Source organism: Pseudonaja textilis, chromosome 5 (assembly GCF_049901715.1).
Source record: "Pseudonaja textilis isolate UNSWEBS1 chromosome 5, rPseTex1.2, whole genome shotgun sequence".
NCBI lineage: Eukaryota > Metazoa > Chordata > Lepidosauria > Squamata > Elapidae > Pseudonaja > Pseudonaja textilis.
In genome coordinates, this window is record NC_141994.1 from 2,304,228 (window position 1) to 2,318,890 (window position 14,663).

The window sequence follows — 14,663 nt, forward strand, 5'->3', positions numbered from 1 at the left end:
TTTTTTTTTTCTCCTTACATCTTACCCTATCTTAATTTTTTAAGGCAAACATAGATTTTTTAGTATGGTTTCATTTGGATGACAGCTTTTGTCAGACTTGCCCCAATCTGATACCTTAGGAAAGAAAAATGTTCAACTACATTTGGTTAAAGCAAAGGGTTCTTTTACTAAGAGTGGTGATAGCAGTAAAGTTAAGCCAGCTCTGAAAGTACCTCACTTGCTGGATACAAAAACAAGATGGAGGTTTGACTCCAGCCTATTCCCCAACCCCAGTGATCAGTCCATTTTCAGTCAACCAGAGCTCACCAAGATGTTTTGAGAGGTCTGAGATGTTTAGGGAGTAAGACGCATATTTCTCAGGTGCCTGGCCGTGAGATGCTGATACAAACTGGATCTGGCTGCTCTGATCCTTCCCTTTCCTATCACATACTCACAAAGCTTTATTGCCCTTTCATCCTTTCCTCTTCACCCCACTTCTTCCCCCCCCTTCATCCTACCCCAATTCTTTTTATAGCAGGATGCCTGTAAGGCCCTCCAAGCCGAGCCAAGCAGATATGATATTCTGCCCCCTTGACAGAGACATTTATTTATTTATTGAATTTATATTGCTGCTATTCGCCCATGGCAACTCGAGGCGGCTTACAGAATATTTAAAACAAAAAACAATAAAACAAAAAGAATCAAATAAATTAATTAAGTACAATAGAACAAAATCTGGAAAAAAATAAATAAAAAATCACCCCCAACTCTCACCCCACCGCCCCGACGACAGCAGATCACATGATGTTCTGACCCAAGCCTCATTCAAATCAAACAAACACAAATTGTTCATAAAAACAAACCTCTTTTACTGGGGCGCTGTGAATTCTACACATTCACAGCCAAGAATCATTTCAAACTAATTATCCCAGATAAGAGCAAGCCTTTTCAAGATTGCAAAAGGTTGCCAAGAACAAAAGACTAATTGCAGATAAATATGTGATGACCCAGGGCCTGGCACAAAGGCAACACAGTCACATAAGTAAGAAAAGTCCTTTTAATACCTCCAACTTTGCCCCCAATTTCCAGTTACCTTTGGCTAGAGAAAAAACTCTCCCAAGAACAGTCTTTAAGTGGAGGAAATTCAGTCCAAAAACGAAGTACATATAAACTGTAAATAAAAATTCACACAAACCATTCTGCAGCAATTAACCGGACAGGGCAGGATAAGGAATTGCAGACTTCAAAGGCCAACAAAACACACACAGTTGGGAAGATGCCAGGAACCCAGATAAGCCTCGACAAAACAAGATAATACATGATTTGCTTCCAACAAGTTGCTGTGCGCAATTTCCCTTTTTAAACACTGTGTTCTGTGGGAACACTGTGTTCCCAGCTGCAGCAAATGAAGGGAATCAGGGCCCTTTCCTCCCTTGTAAGCCACACAACTCATGTTGCTCCCTTCTCTGTTCCTCCCTGTGTGCCCCAGGATGAAGAGGGGGTGGGCCTGGGTCTTCCTCTGAATTCCCTCTGCCTTGCTCTACCTCTCCCCTGCTCTGCCCAGCTGGACTGTGCCCTTCTCCAGTTTCTTCCACAGCCAACGAAGCCACGTCCCACTTCCTTTCAGCTGCTCAACCTCCCCCTCACAATCAGATTCCGACAGGGGCATGACAAACTATCCCAAGCCAGAAGTTTCCAAAAACAACCCGGAGGATGAGAACTCTGAGCATAAAGAACTTCCTTGCTTCCTGCAAAGAAGCCAAACCTGAAGGCTGACTTTTATCCCTTATGGGAGGGGCCATCCTGAGTCACCCATGCTGCTTTAGCTGCTCTTTCCTTTGAGCAGACCTGTGAGCACCTGCACTGAGCACAGGCTCCCTGGGTCCCACTTTGTCACTGCTGCCAGATTCCACAACCTCCGAAGACAGCACCCCACTCTCCGATAGCCCTGGCCCCATCCTTGCATCACACGAAGTACCCTCGTCTGAGCCCTTGCTGTCAGAGACCTCTGCACCTATTGCCAGTGAATCACAACACTATCCCTCACTGCAGGGCCCTTCCCCTGAGTCTGATGGTCCAGATGTGGCCATGATGGAAATTGTGTGTGAAAGACATCCACTAAAGCCGGGACATGGATGGAAGTCGCATCCACCCATGTGAACGCTTCTGGACCATAACCTTTCGATTCGATGAGATACTGGGAGTACTGAACACTGGCGACCTTGTACTCAGGCAGTCCCTCTCCATCGTGTGGTGCTGGCAGGGGAGGGTCAGGTTGGTGGAGCGGACAGGCCAGCCATTTGGGAACCTGGAGGGAACAATGAAAAACAGGATGGACCCATAGCGACCAAGGAAAAGTCAGGTGGTAGATTACCGGGTTGATCACCACCTCCACAGGGAACAGGCCAAGGTACCGATGGTCAAGCTTCCTAACCAGCCGGTCTAATGGAAGGTGCAGAGTAGACAACCACACCCAATCTCCCACAGCCAATGTTGGCATCACCCAACGAGAGCAGTCTGTGACTGGCTTGTAATCTTTTCTGGCCTTCTCCAGATACCGTTGCACCAATTGGTGAATGGCCTGTAACTCAGACAAATAGTCCTTTGCCTCCGGACACCCCTGATCTAGATGGACGTTAAATAATATTATTTTAAAGGAAAAAGACTTCACACAGTGGATGGAGAAAGAATTGGCTTTTTTCTTTAGAGAAAACAAAAAAGAAGATACATCAATTCAGAATGTATGGGATACAATGAAGGCATATGTTAGAGGCTTGATAATAGACTATACAAGAAAAAGAAATACTATGAAAAGATCAGCCTCTAAGGCCTTAGAGGATGAGTATAAAAGACTTGAAAAAGAGCTACAGAAAATGCCACAGAAAAAGGACATCAAGCTAAAAATGGATATAGTTAAACATAATATGGGTCAAATAGAAAAAGAAGAATTAGCACAGAAAATTAGAGGTGATAAACAGAACTACTTTGAAGACGCAAACAAACCAGGTAGATGGTTAGCATACAAATTGAGAAAGGAGAAAGAATCAAGGAAAATATTGTAATTAACAGATGACCAAGGCCAAGTTTGCTATGGTAGTAAAGAGAAGAAGGAAATCATTTGAGACTTCTATGGGAAACTATATATACAAGAGAATATTGATGAGGAAAGAGTTAAACAGTACTTACAGAATGCTAATTTACCTCAGATACCTAAAGAGATTGATACAATGTTAGAAAGCAATATAACGATGATGGAGTTAACTGAAGCACCCAAGAAGCAAAATAATGGAAAGGCACCAGGCCCAGATGGACTTCCAGTAGAATTTTATAAAACATTACAAGAATCGTTGAATCATCCATTGCTAGAAGTTATGAATGAAGTTATGTTAAAGAAGAAGATACCTAAATCATGGTCAGAAGCCTATATTACACTTGTTCCAGAAGAGGAGGCCGATCCATTACAAATTAAGAACTATAGACCTATTTCTCTACTAAATGCAGATTATAAAATCTTTGCTTCAATATTGGCAGAAAGACTTAAAAAATATCTAAATAATTTTATTCATCCTGATCAAAATGGATTTCTGCCAAAGAGACAAATTAAAGATAATATGAGAGTAATCTTGGACACTTTGGAATACTACGAGGCACATCCTGAAAAACAAATGGCTCCGATATTTCTAGATGCACAGAAGGCATTTGATAATGTGATTTGGCGATTCATGTCATTACTGCTGGAACAGATGGGCTTCACTAGAAAATTTATTCAAGCAATAGAAGCAACATACTATAAGCAAACAGCAAAGGTAATGATAGAGGGAGAACTGACAGACTCTGTCAATAGAAGAAAAGGAACAAGACAAGGGTGCCCACTATCACCTTTGTTGTTTGTGTTAACTTTGGAAGTGCTAAACAGAAATATTAGAGATGAAAAAAATATAAAAGGAATGAAAATTAAAAAGGAAGAATTTAAGTTGCAAGCATTTGCAGATGATCTGGTTTTCATCTTAGAAGACCCTCTAGAAACAGTACCAAAATTTTATAGAAAAGATAGAGACATATGGAAAGGTGGCTGGTTTGAAAATAAATAAAGATAAGACAAAGATCTTGACAAAGAATATGCTATTAAGACAAAAGGAAGAACTGGCAGACCTATTGAAAATTCAGGTCACGAATAAGATCAAGTACTTGGGGATATATTTGACAGCAAGATGTAGTACACTAAAAGAGAATAATTATATCAAACTTAAACAGCAGATAGCGCTAGATCTGGCGAAATGGGAAATTTTACAACTGCCACTAATAGGGAGAATTTCAACAATGGAGATGAATATATTACCCAGAATTTTATATTTGTTTCAAACCATTCCAATTAGGCTTGGAAAAGATTACTTTGAAGATTTAAATAAAATTGTGTTGAAATATATATGGCAAGGTAAGAAAGTGAGAATAAAGTTAAAACTTTTGCAAGATGCTAGAATTAGAGAAGGATTTGGTTTGCCTAATTGGGAGTTGTATTATCAAGCTACAAATCTGATGAGGGTTAAGGATGGATAACACTAAGAAATACTAGATTGTTGACATTAGAAGGACATGATTCGTTGTTGGGGTGGCATGCTTTTTTATGGTATAAAGGAACTAAAACACAGGAGTACTTTAGAAGACATTATATACAGGAGTCTCTGTGGTTAAACTGGGAGAAGATTAAAAGACAATGTTATTTGAAAATTCCAGTCTGGCTATAGACTATTGAAGCATTTTCTTATCCTGTAACATATAAAAAGGAACAAACAGTTAGATATGGTGAAATATTGAATAAAAAGGGTGAACTCAAATCTATACAAAAACTAGAGGAACAAGGTGTAAAGATGAATTGGTTTTCATATGTGCAAATCCATTCAAGGTATGATAAAGATTCTAAAATGGAAGGTTTCTATGATAAATTGACTGATTTAGATAAGATTTTGACAGGTACTGATGAAAAGGTGATTAAAAATTTTATGGATATTTATTAGAAATTAAATTAGAAGAAGAACAAGTTAAAGAAACTATGATTGCTTGGGGGAAGAATTTTGGATATGGGATTGATTTAGAGAAATGACAAAAATTGTGGTCTCAAAATTATAAAATGAGAATATCAACAGCATATAAAGAAAATTTGTATAAGATGTTTTACAGGTGGCATTTTCCCCCTACAAGAATAGCAAGAATGTTCAAGAATAAATCCGAAAAATGTTGGAAATGTCATCAGACACCTGGCTCATATTGCCATATGTGGTGGACTTTTGAGGATGCTAAAAAATACTGGACTAAAATCCATATGTGGTTGGAAAAAATGACAAAAAAACATATTGACTTGAAAGCAGAGATATTTTTATTGGGAATTTTACCTGAAATATATAGTAAAGACTTGAAATATCTGATTGTAAATGTATTAACAGCGGCTAGGATTGTATTTGCCAAAAACTGGAAAAATGAGAAAACACCATCACAGGAGGAAATCATTAAGAAAATATTGGAATGTGCTGAAATGAGTAGATTGACATTTGAAATCAGAGAACAAGATGATAAACAATTTTATAAAATTTGGGATCTATTCTATCAATGGTTACACAATAAAATACAGTAATGAAATATGTAGACTCTTAGAAAATAATAAATATATAAAGATGTATTTCTTTCTTATTATATCTACAAAATGATTTTAGGATAGATTTGGGATGATAATATGAACTGTTATAAAACAAACTAAGTAAATTATGATTATCTTGTAAAACATGAATGAATAAAAGTATAGTCAAATGATTGATTAATAATGATACTAAGGTATTTAATTTTTGATTGAAAATATGAGATCATATGCAATGTAATTGTAATTGAAGACTATGAAATGGAAGCAGAAAACAATTTGTAAACCAACCGGCACACTGTATGTATACATATGGAAGATGGCTTGATGTTTTTATGTTTTGTTTGCTTATGTTTGTTTTTAAAAACTAATAAAAACTTAAATTAAAAAAAAGAAATAATTCCCAATATATGAGCAGACCACAACCCATTAAAAATTATTTGGAAAGGCCAGAGGAAAAGAAGGATGAGGTGGATATTAAATTCGCAAATATTGAAAGAAAAAGAATACAATCAGAGAATAAAAAATGAATTGGAAACTTTTTAAAGACAAATTTAAAAGAACATACAAATCTACAGAATATGTGGGACACTACAAAAGCTTACATGAGAGGAATATCAATAGCCTACACAATTAGGAAAAATAAGATAGAAAGGAAACAACAAAATGAGTTGCAGAAGAAGATAAAAGAAATAGAAATTGGACTTCAAAAAAATCCCAATAATATGACAATGAAAAAAGAAATAAGGATGATTAGACATAAATTAAATTTGACATGTCTAGAGGAAAGAGCATGAAATTTAAAATTTATAAGGCAAAATTTCTTTACATCCACAAACAAGCCAGGTAGAAGGCTAGCCCATAAATTAAAAGTAGAAAAAGAAAAAAGATTAATTCAACCATTGAAAGACAAAGAAGGGAATATATGCTGTCAGATGGAGGAAAAAAAAAAACAGATTGCGCAAAGCTATTTTGGGGAATTGTATAAAGAAGAGGAAATGATGGAGGAAAATATAATAAAATATTTAGAGGAGAATGGTCTGGGTTCAATTTTGGAAGAACTGTTGTGGCAGCAGGTACAGATGGCTGAGGAGAGCGATGACTCTGATGAGGGGCCAGGACCATCAGGGCGTGGACTGCTGCCTTCAGAGATTGTGGGGTTGGCAGCAGTGATGAGGAGGTTCCTGAGGAGCCTGTGCCAAGTACACGTGCACGAAGGATTACTTGGAGGAAAGAAAAATTACAGCAGCACAGGCGACTCAGGAGTAAGGCTGCAAGGTAATGGCCCCTCCCTCAAGAGGATAAAAGCCGGGTTTGAAAAAGTGTTCTTTGTAGAAAGCAAAGAAGCTGTTAAACTCAACTGGTGGACATCTTACTTCATGTTTGGAGAATTTTGTAAATTTGTTCTTATCTGTAGGTTTTGGCAGCCTTTACAAACAACTTGGCAAGGCTCTTTCTTGACGGAGCTAATTAGTGGAAAGCAGCCTTCAGAACAGAATTCATTATTAAACCTTAAAAGGTGGGGGCTGCTGCCTTTGTCTGTGTTTGCTCTTTGAGAACCCGGTTGGGTCAGAACAAGAACAAAAGGAAATATTGAATAGAGAAATAACCGCAGAACAGCTGGAAAAGGCAGAAAAATAACAAAATGCCAGGACCAGATGGTTTCCCCAGTGAACTATATAAAAATATGTACGAATTACTTGAACCATTACTATTAGAGGTATATAATGAGGTGTTACTAGAAGCTAGACTGCCAAAGTCTTGGTCTGAGGCATATGTCACCCTAATTTCGAAGGAAGGTACCGATCAACAAATGATTTCAAATTATAGACTAATTTCCTTCTTAAACACAGATTATAAAATATTTAAGACAATATTAGCGGAAAGAATGAAGCCAATTTTAAGTGAGATTATACATTCAGACGAAAAAGGATTCCTGCCAAATAGACAAATTAGAAACAACATTAAAATAGTATTAAATGCAATCGAATATTACGAAGTGCACCCCGAAAAGCAAGCAGCATTAATATTTCTTGACGCACAAAAGGCTTTCGACAATCTTAATTGGAAAGTTAAGTTACAGCAAATAAAATTTTGGCATTAATATAGTGAAAACATTACAGGCCATATCCTCGACTCAAAAAGCAAGTATGGAGATCATAAGCAATGGAGATCATACGGATGACTTTGAGATAGGCAAAGGAGTGAGGCAAGGGTGCCCACTATTACCTCTGCTATTTATTTTATCCTTAGAAGTACTACTTGCCGCAATTAGACAAAATCCAAAAATAAAAGGGATCAAAATTAGAAACGAACACTATAAGGTCCAAGCATTCGCAGATGACCCTGTATTTTTAGTGGAAGAACCAAATAAAAATGGGCACATACTACTTCAGGAAATAGAAAAATTCGGGAAAGTTGCTGGGTTAAAAATAAACAAGAACAAAACTAAAATGACAGTTAAAAACGGCACGGTAAAACAGAAAATAGAATTACAAAATAAATTGGGATTACAGAGCAGAAAAAAAATAAAAGATTTGGGAATACGGTTATCCGCTAGGTGTTCATCAATTAAAGAGGATAATTATAATAAATTAATTGAACAAATTAGGAAAGAACTGGAATCATGAGGGAAACTACAGTTATCAATTTTAGACAGAATTGCAGTGCTAAAATGAACACACTATAAAAATTGATGTATCTTTTTCAGATGATCCTGATAAAATTAGGAAAACCATTTTTTATTGAATTGAATAAAATAACAACCAAATTTGTTTGGCTGGGCAAAAAAACATGCATTAAATTAAAACTGATGCAGGATAATAAAAGCAGAGGTGGTTTTGGGTTACCGGAATGGGAACTTTACTATCAGGCAGTGATATTAAATTGGATCAAGGATTGGGTTGAATTAAAAGACAAGAGAATACTAACACTAGAAGGCCATGACTTCCTGGAAGGTTTGGCATGCATATCTGTGGGAGAAAAAAAGGCAAGGCACATGTCTAACCAACATCTAATAAGATATTCACTTATATTGACATGGAGGAAAATTAAGAATAAACACTACATGAAAATACCACATTGTCAACTATGGAGGCCATGATACATCCGAATAGATTGGACTTAGGGAAAATGATAAAATAAAATGAATTATTAGACACCCAAGGAAAACTAAAATCAAATCAAGAACTTAAAGAACAGGGAATTACAATTGATTGGTGTCCATAGCTTCAAATTCAAAATAGATACAAAAATGATTTAGAAGAATTTGGATTCGACAAGGGACACAATCAATTAGATAAAATTTGAATTGGACCAGAACAAAAATTTATATCCAAAACATATAGATATTTGTTAGACTTTAAAATGCATGAGGAAACGGTAAAGAACACGATGATAGCATGGGCATGGAATTTCAGATATAATATAAATTTAGAGGAATGGGAAAAAATATGGAATAGAAATTACAAGTTAACAATAGCCTCAACATATAAAGAAAATTTATGTAAAATGTTCTACAGATGGCACAAGATTAGCCAAAATATACTCAAATACCAGTCCAAAATGTTGGAAATGCCAAAAAGTTGACGGTACCTTCTACCATATGTGGTGGTTATGTTCTAAGGCCAAGATTTTTTGGAACAAAATTAAAGAATGGATACAAGGAATCACTGGACACCAAATTGAACTCAGACCAGAACTCTATTTATGGGGAATAATTAAAGACGACCACCCAAAAAAGATAAAATACCTAATTTTACATATATTAACAACAGCCAGAATAGCTTTCATGCAAATGTGGAAAGGGTCTGATATACCAACAGAAGACTTAGTTCTACAAAAATAACAGATTGTTCAGAAATGAAGGAAAAATGAAGGAAAAATGAAGGGAAAAGAATCTGATTATTACTCAATATGGCATAGATGGTACAAACGGTTACAAAATAAGGATAAGGCATGAAAAGCAAAAATTATTAAGAGAATGATATGTAGATATGACAAATAAAGAGAGTGTAATAATAAGTATAAATAATGAAAATAACATATATATATATATATATATATATATATATATATATATATATATATATATATATATATATATATATATATATGTTTTCTGAGGTTCTTCTGTGGTATTTGTATGTGGATCTTTGGTTGTTCGGGTTTCTCCGCGTAAGATTCAAAGTATCTAGGCAGCGTTTGATGAAGTCTCATTCATCATCATCAGGCCTCTGTCTTTGGCTCTTGCTTTTCAGAGTGAGGAGACTCTGAGAAGCACAGAGCCGAACACAAGCCTGAAGATGATGAATGAGACTCATCAGCGTTCTGATCTCAATCTTGCGGGAGCTTGATAACAAAGATCCATATACATATATATATATATATATATATATATATATATATATATATACATACATACACATATACATATACATATACATATACATATACATGGATCTTTGGTTGTTGGGTTTTCTCCCGCGTAAGATTGAAGTATCTGAGGCAGCGTTTCGATGAAGTCTCATTCATCATCTTCAGGCTTCTGTCTCCGGCTCTGTGCTTCTCAGAGTAATGTGAGATTGCACAGAGAAGCACAGAAGCCGGAGACAGAAGCCTGAAGATGATGAATGAGACTTCATCGAAGCGTTGCCGCCACTCGAATCTTGCTGGAGCGAACAACCAAGATCCATAAAATACCCGAGAACCTCAGAAAACAAATACATATACATATACATACATACATACATATATATATACATATATATATATATACATATATATATATATATATATATATATATATATATATATATGTTTTCTTAAGTTTTCGTGGGTACTTACATGTATGGCATTCAGCTTTGTTCGGGTATTCTGCCGAAAGTTGCTACAACTTTAAAAGCACAACTACAATGACGTGGGAAAATATCCGAACAAAGCTGAATGCCATATATATATATAAATGCGTTCTTGTGTTCTATATATATATATATATTGCTCAAAAAAATTAAATACTTTGTTCATTACATAGTTGAATATGCTGACAACAAAATCACACAAAAATTAGCAATGGAAATCAAATTTAGCAACCCATGGAGGTCTGGATTTGGAGTTACACTCAAAATTAAAGTGGAAAAAAACACTACACGCTGATCCAACTTTAATGTAATATCATTAAAACAAGTCAAAATGAGGCTCAGCAGTGTGGGTGGCCTCCACATGCCTGTATGAACTCCCTACAGTGCCTGGGCGTGCTCCTGATGAGGTGGTGGATGGTCTCCTGAGGGATCTCCCACACCTGGACTAAAGCACCCCCCAACTTCTGGACAGTCTATGGTGCAACGTGGCGTTGGTGGATGGAGCAAGATATGATGTCCCAGATGTGCTCAATTGGATTCAGGTCTGGGGAACGGGTGGGCCAGTCCATAGCATCAATGCCTTCGTCTTGCAGGAACTGCTGACACACTCCAGCCACATGAGGTCTAGTATTGTTGTGCATTAGGAGGAACCCAGGGCCAACCACACCAGCATATGGTCTCACAAGGAGTCTGAGGATCTCATCTTGGTACCTAATGGCAGTCAGGCTACCTCTGGCAAGCACATGGAGGACTGTGTGGCCCCCTAAAGAAATGCCACTCCACACCATTACTGACCCACTACCAAACTGGTCATGCTGGAGGATGTTGCAGGCAGCAGAATGTTCTCCATGGCATCTCCATACCCTGTCACGTCTGTCACACGTGCTCAGTGTGAACCTGCTTTCATCTGTGAAGAGCACAGGGCACCAGTGGTGAATTTGCCAATCTTGGTGTTCTCTGGCAAATGCCAAACATCCTGCACGGTGTTGGGCTGTAAGCACAACCCCCACCTGTGGACGTTGGGCCCTCATATCACCCTAATGGAGTCTGTTTCTGACCGTTTGAGCAGCCACATGAACATTTGTGGCCCACTGGAGGTCATTTTACAGGGCTCCGGCAGTGCTCCTCCTGTCCCTCCTTGCACAAAGGCAGAGGAAGTGGTCCTGATGCTGGGTTGTGGCCCTCCTGTGGCCTCCTCCACATCTCCTGATGTACTGGTCTGTCTCCTAGTAGCCCCTCCATGCTCTGGACACTATGCTGACAGACACAGAAAACCTTCTTGCCACAGCTCGCATTGATGTGCCATCCTGGATGAGCTGCACTACCTGAGCCACTTTTGTGGGTTGTAGACTCTGTCTCATGCTACCACTAGAGTGAAAGCACCGCCAGCATTCAAAAGTGACCAAACCTTCAGCCAGAAAGCATAAGAACTGAGAAGTGGTCTGTGGTCACCACCTGCAGAACCACTCCTTTATTGGGGATGTCTTGCTAACTGCCTATGCTTTCCATCTGTTATCTATTCCATTTGCACAACAGCATGTGAAATTGATTGTCAATCAGTGTTGCTACCTAAGTGGACAGGTTGATTTCACAGAAGTGTGATGACTTGGAGTTACATTGTGTTGTTTAAGTGTTCCCTTTGTTTTCTTGAGCAGTGTATATATGCCGTTTCTCTATAAGTACTGGTGGGGAGGTATGGTGTGCTGGCTCTGTTGTAAGCGGTCTGCTTGGCTGTGTGGTTATTTCTTGATTGATTTGGAGATTAATTTGGTACCCCCAAATTAATTTCATGTCCTGTGGCTTTAAAGTGCTGGAAAAGGGAGGAAGTATTTTCTTCTTTTCTGACTGTGTTCTTGTGTTCTGTGATGCATGCATTTATTCTCCTGCCACACACCCTGACCCCCAAACCAAGCAATCCCATCCACCCTGCCAGAACCCTATCATGATACTGCCATTTCTGTGTGGAGGGGGCCCTGGATCATTTAATCACTTATTGCCCTCTTCCAGTTTCCTAGATATCCTGTAATCCCTTAGTTTATAACCCTAGCTCTGGCACCTATCTGCCCTGTGCTTTGATTTACCTTTGGATAAGGGACAGATCTGTTTTGTCTCCGCTTTGAAGCCTCCTGAAAGAAGTGCCTGGGAACAGTTCCTTATCTCCTTCCTAGGATGGCTGTTTTCACAACATCTTCACACCTGTGGATTGGCTCATTCAACATCAGACTGAAGGGAAGGGTTTCTAACTCCTTTATCCCAGCAGAATTTCCTAAGGGGAACTTAGATCCTGCTTTGCTATTGTCTTGCGATCACTTCCTTTCAATAAAAGCTTCCTTTTGAAATGCTGCTGTTTCAAGAGTTTGTGCTTTCTTGAGTGGGGAGGAGAGGCAGGACCTTACACACCCAAAGACTGGCCAAGATTTCCTGCAGCATATCTATCGGCTGCAAGGAGTGCCAAGAAGGATCACCCTGGACCGGTATACATGTGTATTTGTGTGTGTGTGTCTCCAGTTCACTGCTAAGTTTTGGAGGAATTTCATTTACTTGATAGAGTCATCTCAAGGGCTTAGCTCCACCTTTCATCTGAGTATGATTGGAGCCATGGAATGAGCTAATGCAATGCTAAAACAACATCTGAGATGCTAAATTAACTATCATCAATCTAACTAGGCAGATCTCCTGCCATTTGCTGAGGTTGCCTACAATAACACCATGCATAGTAGCATGGGACTCACCCCCCTTTAAAATAGCCAGGGGGTGGAATTTGTCCCCATGCCGGAATACCCTCAGGAACCTCTGTCCTCCTCAGTGAGCCTAATGGAATGCGTGGGTTCCTTACAAAATGCATGGGGGGGGATGTAAAACAAGCACTATGTAAAACAACAGAAATGCAGAAGGCTCAGTCTGATGAGAGATGGTCACCCCAGAGAATGTTTCACATAGGGAGAAGGTCTACCTTTCCATAAAATACCTGAAATTGAAACTGCCCTGTAAGAAGCTGAGTCCCAAGTTCATAGTATCTTTCTCAATAGTAAAAATAATAAATCCAGTGACTGTAGAATTGAGACTGCCACATTTGTTGGGGAAAGTACACCCAGTGTTCCATTGTAGTCTGCTCAAGCTGGTGGTAAGGTCACTAGCAAGGTTAGCCTCAGCTCCAATAGTTGTGGAGGCAGAAACTCACTATGAAGTCAAGAGGTTTCTGGATTCTAGGAAAGGTAAACTTCAATACCTGGTCCAATGGAAAGGGTATCTACTAGCAGAGGCTAGATGGGTGAATGCAGGGGTGGGATTCAATATTTTTAAGAACCAGTTCTGTGGACATGGCTTAGTTGGTGGATGTGGCTTGGTGGTCATGTGACTGGGTGGGCATGGCCAACTCGATGTCACTCATGTTGAGGGGCACTTCTCCTTGCCTGGTTTCTCATGACTGTGGGGATGCTGCAACGGTTGTAAGTGTGAAAAACAGTCATAAGTCACTTTTTTCAGTGCCATTGTAACTTTGAATGGTCACTAATGAACTGTTGTAAGTCAAGGATTACCTATACAAAAATACAAAAAACTTCTTTGCTTGCAAAAAGCTTCACTAAATACCAATCATTAGATTAAAAATACCTGCAAGCCGGAGTTACAAATCAGGCAGGGTGCTTGAGCACCTTGAGGAATTAAAATTGTTAAAATGCAATGATAACTATCATAACTATTGTTCAGCCAAGTGAAACCCAGAGGCCATTTAAGCTCTCCAGAAGGAGCACACCCAGGAAAAGCAATCCTAAAAACCATTTGCACCATTTAAAGATACTAGCTGGTCTCACTCACCTCACAAGATATCCTAAGGAAATCATCCAGATTTAAGGAAAGGTCACATGCCCCCCAGAAAGGCAGTAAAAATCAGTGCCAAGCTTGCATCCTGCCTCTTGGAAGTACACCCCAAAAGGACAGTGCCAGATACCACTAAAGCAGGGAAGGAAGACCCCCCTCCCCAGATAGAAAAAGAAACCATGAGGCAGGAAAAAATTCAAACACAATACAAATAATTAAACCACAACAGTAGCTGTAACAGTAGCCAATTACCAGAACAAATAGACTCAGGAACTAGCCAGATTTCTCAACCCAATTTATTTTCAGGAACAGAGATTAACCTTTTTCTTTCCAAACAAAGATGAAGAGGGAAAATTATCCCATCAATAAACACAGGA

The 14,663-nt window shown here is 38.6% G+C and overlaps 1 protein-coding gene across 4 annotated transcripts in view; it reads right to left on the reverse strand.

Annotated features, from left to right (window-relative positions):
* CNTN1 (contactin 1) overlaps positions 1-14,663 on the reverse strand; it is a 178,782-nt gene that overhangs the window by 54,424 nt on the left and 109,695 nt on the right. The gene's annotated exons all lie outside the window — the stretch shown is intronic.